The sequence below is a fragment of the Neovison vison genome, chromosome 1, assembly GCF_020171115.1.
Source record: "Neovison vison isolate M4711 chromosome 1, ASM_NN_V1, whole genome shotgun sequence".
NCBI lineage: Eukaryota > Metazoa > Chordata > Mammalia > Carnivora > Mustelidae > Neogale > Neogale vison.
Genome location: NC_058091.1, coordinates 279,204,137 through 279,212,102, shown reverse-complemented (window position 1 = coordinate 279,212,102; position 7,966 = coordinate 279,204,137). Strand labels below are relative to the sequence as shown.

Here is a 7,966-nt window from a genome sequence, read left to right as displayed (position 1 = left end):
CTCCCATTCCCTTCCTCTTTCTCTTTCTCTCTCCCCTCTCTGTCTCAACCATGTGAGGCAGTAATGAGATGATGGGCATCTATAACCCAGAAAGAGAGCTTTGACCAACAACTCAACCATAATAGCCTCTTGATCTTGGGCTTCCAGACTCCAGGACTTTGAGAAATGATTGCTGCTTAAGTCTATGGTCTGTTATAGCAGTCTGAACTAAGAAAATATTATTCTTCACTTACAGAACTGAAGCTTAGTAAAGGCTAAATAAATGAGTCTTGGTGTGAAGTATTTTACATGCAATATCCCACTTGTGTTACAATAGTATGTACTATTATTATCCTTATTTACAGATAACAAAACTAAAGTTCAAGGAAGTTAAATGCTGCCTAGTATCATATAGTAAACTCGAGATCTGGAATTTGAACCTAGGCACATTGATACCAGAGGTCACAGATTCTTTTATTACATTATCCTCAAATACTGAGTTACTGTTTAAAATGGGGTATGTACCATTAATAACAGGTGTTAGTAAGGATCTTGAGAAATTGGAACATTTGTACACTGTTGTTAGTAATGTAAAATGGTATTGTCACTATGGAAAACAGCATGACTCCTTCTGAAAAAAACTTAAAGTAAAATTATTATATGATGTGGAAATTCCATTTCTGGCTACATTGCCCAAAGAATTGAAAGTAGGGACTTGAAGAGATACTTACACACCCATGTTCATATCAGCATTTCTTAAAATAGTCAAAAGTTGAAAGAAATCCAGGTGTCCTACAATGGAAGAATGGATAAACAAAATGTGATATACACATGCAATGGAATATTATTCAGCCTTAATAAGGAAGGTAATTCTGACACATGCTACAAAATAGGTAAAACTTGAGGACATTATGCTAAATGAAATAAGAAACAAAAAATAACTATTATTTGATTCCACTTACATGTGGTACCTAGAACAGTGAAAATTAAAGACACAGAGAGTAGAATGAGGTTTTCTGAGGAGGTAGAGAGAGGGTAAGGGGAATTATTATTTAAGAGGTGAAGAGTTTCAGTTTTGCAAGGTGAAAGGATTTCTATGAATGGATAGTGGTGACGGTGGTACAACAATCTGAAGGTACTTAATGCCACCAAACAGAACACTTAAAAATGGTACGTTATATTATGTATATTTATCCATAATTAAAAAAACAAAAAAACTCAATCTAAACTTAAAAAAAAAAAAAAGCCTGGGGTGTGTATCTATCTATCTCTGTTTGTTTCTGTGTTTTATGTTGGGGGGTTGAGGAAGACAGTGGGCATTCTTCTTTAAAAAAATAAAAGAAAAAGGAAAAAAGTCACCTTAAATTATAGTAATTAAATCTTGCTAACCACAACTTCTGAATAACTTGAACTGTTCATTTTTATAATACATTGTATAAGAAAGAAGTCAAAATTACCCACACATGCAATTTTAGTCAGTTTGATAAGAAACATGTTTGGTCCAGGCTCAATGTTGACATCTTTTAATTAACTAATCATGATTTTGGAACACTAGCCCATGCTGCTTTATAAATCAAACACTGAACCAAAAGGCAGGTCACAAGAACTGCGTCTAAAGACATTATAATACACCCTTTAATTGCTGAGCTGTCTTTTTCTTTTAAGTTGTAATTCCCCAATTCTGGATATCACAGTAAAGTTGACACAAAAGCTAGCATCTTAGCATAGTATTACTTAACAAAGATGGCTGTCATTTCTGTCACATGAAAACCCTGTCAGGAGCCACACTTCAACTTTCTGTTGCCATAGATACCACTTTTCCTCTGTGACCAAAAGTGAAAAATACAGCTCAGTGTCATGATTCAAATATAAAGAATTAAAACCACTTCAGAAATATATACCAAGACTCAGAAGCAAGTCTCTTATCATGGGGATTTCAGTTACACAAAGTAAAATTCTAGAACATCAATAGTTGCTCGGCCAGTGGAGAAGTTGACGAATAGAATACTAATGATGCAAAAGGCAATACCGGTTTGAATCAACTTTTTTTTTTTTTAATTAATAAAAGAATGTACCTAGGACTTCATATTCAAGTTACAAAACTTAACCTGGACAAAGTTAATTTCCTGGTGTAGTATACATATTAATCAGGGGCACCTGGGTGGCTCAATGGGTTAAGCTTCTGCCTTCGGCTCAGGTCATGATCTCGGGGTCCTGGGATCGAGCCCCGCATCGGGCCCTCTGCTCAGTGGGGAGCCTGCTTCCCCCTCTCTTTCTGCCTACTTGTGATCTCTGTCAAGTAAATAAATAAAATCTTTTAAATAAATAAATAAAATGATAAACTAGCAAAATAATTATCCATGTTACAACTGTTTTTCAGAAATATATTTGGTTTTTATACAAAAAGTCAAGTGGGAAGAGTCTGTTAAATTGTTACAATTACTAATGCAATCAGCATTATATCGTATTGAATAATATTTAGGGGATTAAAATTCCTTCATGAGTTATTACCTACAATAATAGGGAGGCAACAGGCATGACAGGAGATTCTATGGCCTTGGGGTTATTTAGAAATGTCCTTTGCTACTTGTTAGCATGGGACGTTGAGTAAGTTACTTAAACTTACTCAACATTTAGAAATGTCCTTTGCACTACAGGGTATCATGCTTAGTGAAATAAGTCAATTGGAGAAAGACAACTATCATATGATCTCCCTGATATGAGGAAGTGGAGATGCAACGTTGGGGGTAAGGGGGATAGGAGAAGAATGAATGAAACAGGATGGGATCGGGAGGGAGACAAACCATAAGTGACTCTTAATCTCACAAAACAAATTGAGGGTTGCTGAGAGGAGGGGGTTCTGGAGAGGGGGGTAGGGTTATGGACATTGGGGAGGGTATGTGCTATGGTGAGTGCTGTGAAGTGTGTAAACCTGGAGATTCATAGACTTGTACCCCTGGGGATAAAAATACATTATATGTTTATAAAAAAATAAAGATGAAAAAAATGCCAAAAAAAAGGAGAAATGTCTTTTGTTGAGTAAATTATTAAACTCTCTAAATCCCACATAATGATTTTAACAATAATATCTACCTGATAGAACTATCACAGAGTTTAATTAAATAATATTACTGGATTTCTAAACACACACACACACAAAATCCTCATAAAAATATTTTTAAAAGCCCAGTATTGTGGGGCACCAGGGTGGCTCAGTTGTTAAGCCTCTGCCTTCAGCTCAGGTCATAATCCCAGCTTCCTGGGATTGAGCCCCACATTGCATTGGGCTCCCTGCTCAGCGGGAAGCCTGTTCCTCCCTCTCCTGCTTCCCCTATTTGTATTCCCTCTCTCACTGTCTCTTTCTCTGTCAAATAAATAAATAAAATCTTCAAAAAAAAAAAAGCCCAATATTGAATGACATAAAAATATGGCTGTATACAGAGATGAGACACACCATGTTGTTTGATGGAAAGACTGTGTTTTATTTTTAAGATTTATTTATTTATTTGAGAGAGAGAGAGAGGAAGGGAGAGATCAGGCAGAGGGACCGAGGGAAGAAGAGAAAGAGAATCCTCAACCAGACTCCCCACTGAGCTCTGAGCCCAGTATGCCACCCACTGGGCTTGATTCCACAATCCTAGGATCATGACCTGAGCCAAAATCAAAGGTTGGACTGTTTAACTGACTGATCCATAGGCACCTAGAAAGACTGGATTTTGTAAGGAAAAATGGTTTTGTTTTTGTTTTTGTTTTTCCAAAGTACGTTTTCCTTTTAGCACAATTCCAAACAAAACACTAGTAGGATTTATTTATTTATTTATTTATTTATCTTTCCATTAAAATTTTTCTTTTTTTTTTTTTTTAAAGATTTTATTTATTTATTTGACAGAGAGAGATTACAAGTAGGCAGAGAGGCAGGCAGAGAGAGAGAGAGGAGGAAGCAGGCTCCCTGCAGAGCAGAGAGCCCGATGCGGGACTCGATCCCAGGACCCTGAGATCATGACCTGAGCCGAAGGCAGTGGCTTAACCCACTGAGCCACCCAGGCACCCACCATTAAAATTATTTCTAATAGTTCTTTATTTGCATTAAAAATGTTCAAAGTACATTAAATGGGACAAAGGGACAAGTCAGTCCCTTTTTGCATAACCAAGTTTTTGTTTAAATAAATATATACATTCCACATTTATGTGTAACTATATTCTTATAATAAGTCAAATTAGAATATTAGCAGTGATGTAGTTGTAGAATGGTAGTGAAAATACATCTCAACTTCTTCTCTATACATTTTTGTATTTACCTGATTTTCTTTTTTTTTTTCCATGTTAGGCCAACTTTATTATGTGAAGACTCAGTCCATCTTTATTAACATTTTTAAATTAATATTAAAAATTAAATACACTTTGGCACTTCTAGAAATAATAAATTTTTCTGGTTTAACATCTTGCAATATTCTTCAATTAAATTATTCTTTTACTATTAGATAGAAGACATATCAGATATTAAACTGGTTAGAACAGATACTACACTTGATTTTGGCCAAACGGCTGAGAAGCTACCTAGTTATGTTTTTATTATTGTGGTTAACTCCTCCTTCTATTAATTAATCATTTTGAACAGCTAATATAAATACATGGCACAAAATTCAGAAGGTACAAAGAGGTATTTAGTGAAAGTCATCTTTCTTCCTTATCTGCCTTGTATCCACCTAACTCCCCTCCTTAAGGTAACTGATGTTATCAGTTTCTTGCTTATCATTCCACATATGATTTATACATTTTAGAATAACCCTGCAACTTACACACACACACACACACACACACACACACACACACAGAGTAGTATTCCATGCTGAACTATTCTGCATTTTTTACTTAATATCATTTGATGTATTTTCATATCAATACACATACAATTATTTCATTCTTTTTAATGACCTCATAGAATTCAATGTGATTTATGAATTGTTCCTGTTATGATGGGCAACTGGGTAGTTTTAAGACAATTGCATTTATAAACAATGATGTAACTAGTAAGCAAACCAGTAAACTAAAATGTTCAGTTTTCAGTTTTGAAAGTTATTATTAAATTGCCTTTCATAGCTTTACACAATTTACCCATCAGCAACAAATCAGTGTCCTGATTTCCCCTTGACAGTATGGATGCGATCAAGCTTTTTAATCTTTGTCAATATGGAGATGAAAAATGGCATCTCGCTCTAGATTTAAAGTGCAATTTTCTTTAAGTGTGAGGTTGAGTTTTTCATATGTTTAATAGTCAATTGTATCTCATTTTGAAGCTGAAGTTAGTAGCAGAGTATGAACTGACTTTTGCATCCCAATTCACGCCTTGTAGAGCCCAGAACATGACTTTTGTATCTCCACAGCTTTTGTATCAGCTTAGATCACATTGACTGCAACTAACATAAAATCTCGACTCAGCTGACTTTAATAGCAAGGAAAGTCTTTTATCTACATCACATTATGTCCTAAAATACAGTAGAGGTAGGGTTGGTTCATTTAGCTACTCAGCAAAGAAACTGACCTTCCTGGTCTTTCTTTCTGATTGCCATGCTCCAACTAGATTACCTCATGGTCACAGAAAGGCAGCACCAACAGGCTATTGACAATAAAAATGATAACAAAACTTGTTTAAGTTTTGAAACTTTGAATTACAGAAAGATATAGAATGAGAAGTGAATGTTTCTTTCTCTTCTACTTTCAGTCTCTCCAAAGGAAACCACTTGAGTTGTTATGATTGCTTTGAGAAGGAAGGAAAACAAAGACTATGTGCATGTGCATACCTGAGTATCTCTATTTATATTTCATGCATTCATTTTATTTTAAACCCCAAAGTGATCGTATTTTATATACTGTTCTAAGCTTCACTTTTTTCACTCATTATTTCTTAAAGATGTTTCTAATTAGCCCATACAGTCCTCTATCATCATTTTTTTTAGAGAGAGAGAGCATGCACATGGGGTGGGAAGGGGCACAGAATATTTTTTAAATATTTTATTATTTATGTATTTGATAAAGAGGAGGGAGAGAGAGAGCACACATGACTAAGGGAAGCAGCAAGCAGAGTGAAAGGGAGAAGTAGGCTTCCTACTGAACAGGGAGCCTGATGGGGGGCTCGATGTTGGGACCCCAGGATCATGACCTGAACTGAAGACAGAGGCTTAACGACTGAGCCACACAGGCATTCCTATCATAATTTTTTAATGGGTCTCCCTGTCAATAAAGACTTTGATTAGCTCTAGTTGGGGGCTACTGTGAACAATGCTGCACTGGACATTCTTGTATATTTATTTTGGCATACTTCTACAAGTCCAAGTTCCTAACAGGGAATCAAAGGGAAAGTACATTTTAAAACTTGATGGTGAGATTTACCTCTAGAAAGGTTGTCCCATTTTACCTGCCCACCAAAAGCATGTGAGAATGCCTGTTTCCTGTTGGTAGTACAGAATCTTGCCTCTTCCAGCAGCCCTTTGACATCTGCAGTGTTGAGAATGGGTGCTCATCAGGGAGCAAGTTCAACTCCTAGGCTGGGGGCAGCAGCTGGCTCCCTCCATAGCCTTTGCCTCCTCCACTGTAAAGCTCTTCGTGGATTGGGAGGTGTCCATTTCAGTGTGGGAGCCAGCAGTCTCTCTTTTGGGTATAGGGAGCACAATCTGGATTTCCCTTATCATTTTAGGATGGTTGTCCTGACTATCCCAAGGTGAGAGGGTAGAGAACCACATCCTCTGACTCTTTCAGGCAAAGAATGTATAAAGACAGCAGGCACCTGCTGCCCAGACAAAAATTCAGACAATCCCAGAGCAGGTGAGACTCTCCTAGTTACATGGGTCTTCTCCCCTGGGTGTGGGTCTTCCCCATCTCCACTCCTGTCTGAGAGCTATCGAGTAGCTGTTTTGGGCTCTGGCCCCCAAGGCTGTCCTTGGCATGTTAGATGCATGATCAGTGGCTGATGCACTCACCCTTCCTTGCTGGTCTGTCATTTGCTGACTTTGGCTTTTCTGCAGCCTGCTGTCTTCTTGGAGGCGCTTTCCTAAGGGAACATGATATCACCAACTCTGTTTTTATTCTTCTCTCTTTTTGATCTTCGTGTTTAACAGAATGCATCTATCAGCTTTCTCAGGCATTGGAGACACTGACTGATGGCAGCCGGGGTAAGTTCATCATCCTCTTTCTGAACTGTCCGCCATGGTTAGATACCACTGCGTCTCTTCAACATTGGTCCACTAAAATCTGTCACGTAGCACAGTCCTTGCTTCCCAGCCTGCAGACCCAGTCACCAAGTCGCTAATGCATGGCTCTGGGGCTAGGTGATGGGGCTAAGAAGAGGCTGAGCCCTGGGCTTGTTCTCTGGCCAACTGCTCCTTGGTGTTCCTTTCTCCTGCCGGCTGCACGCAACAAAATCTGGGAAGCCAAGAAGCAGACAGCAGAGAGACCCAGAAAGTCTAGAGAAGGAAGCAAAAGTGAGGGTGAAATGGTTGGGCTTGGTGGCCTGCAGTTTCCCTGAGAGCCTTGTTCATGCAGCTACCTTACTTTTCTTCCTAGAACTTCAGTTCTGGCAACTCAAAGCCTCTTGGTCCTGGCTCCCAGAAGAACCCTGGTCTCAGATGTGGGTTCTAAGGACACTCTTAGGAATAATAACAATGATTGTATATAAATAAATATTTGGAACAGTAATATGTGCCAAGAACCTTAAATGTTTTACATGTTTCAGATAATATAAACCGCAAACCACCCTGTGTGCTAATCTTATTTTCTCTATTATTTTCAGATGGGGAAATTGAGGCATGAGAAATTAATTTTCCTGAAACTATAAAACAAAAATATAGCAAAATAGCATTCAACCCCAGGACATGTTTGACTCTTGTGAATTTATTTTTTTTTAAAAATATTTTATTTATTTACTTGACAGAGAGATCACAAGCAGGCAGAGAGGCAGAAGCAGGCTCCCTGCTGAGCAGAGAGCCCAATG

At 37.8% G+C, this 7,966-nt stretch overlaps 1 pseudogene; it reads right to left on the bottom strand.

Annotated features, from left to right (window-relative positions):
• Window positions 1-4,424: 4,424 nt before the first annotated feature.
• Window positions 4,425-4,536, bottom strand: LOC122896841 (annotated as a pseudogene).
• Between the last annotated feature and the right edge of the window lie 3,430 nt (window positions 4,537-7,966).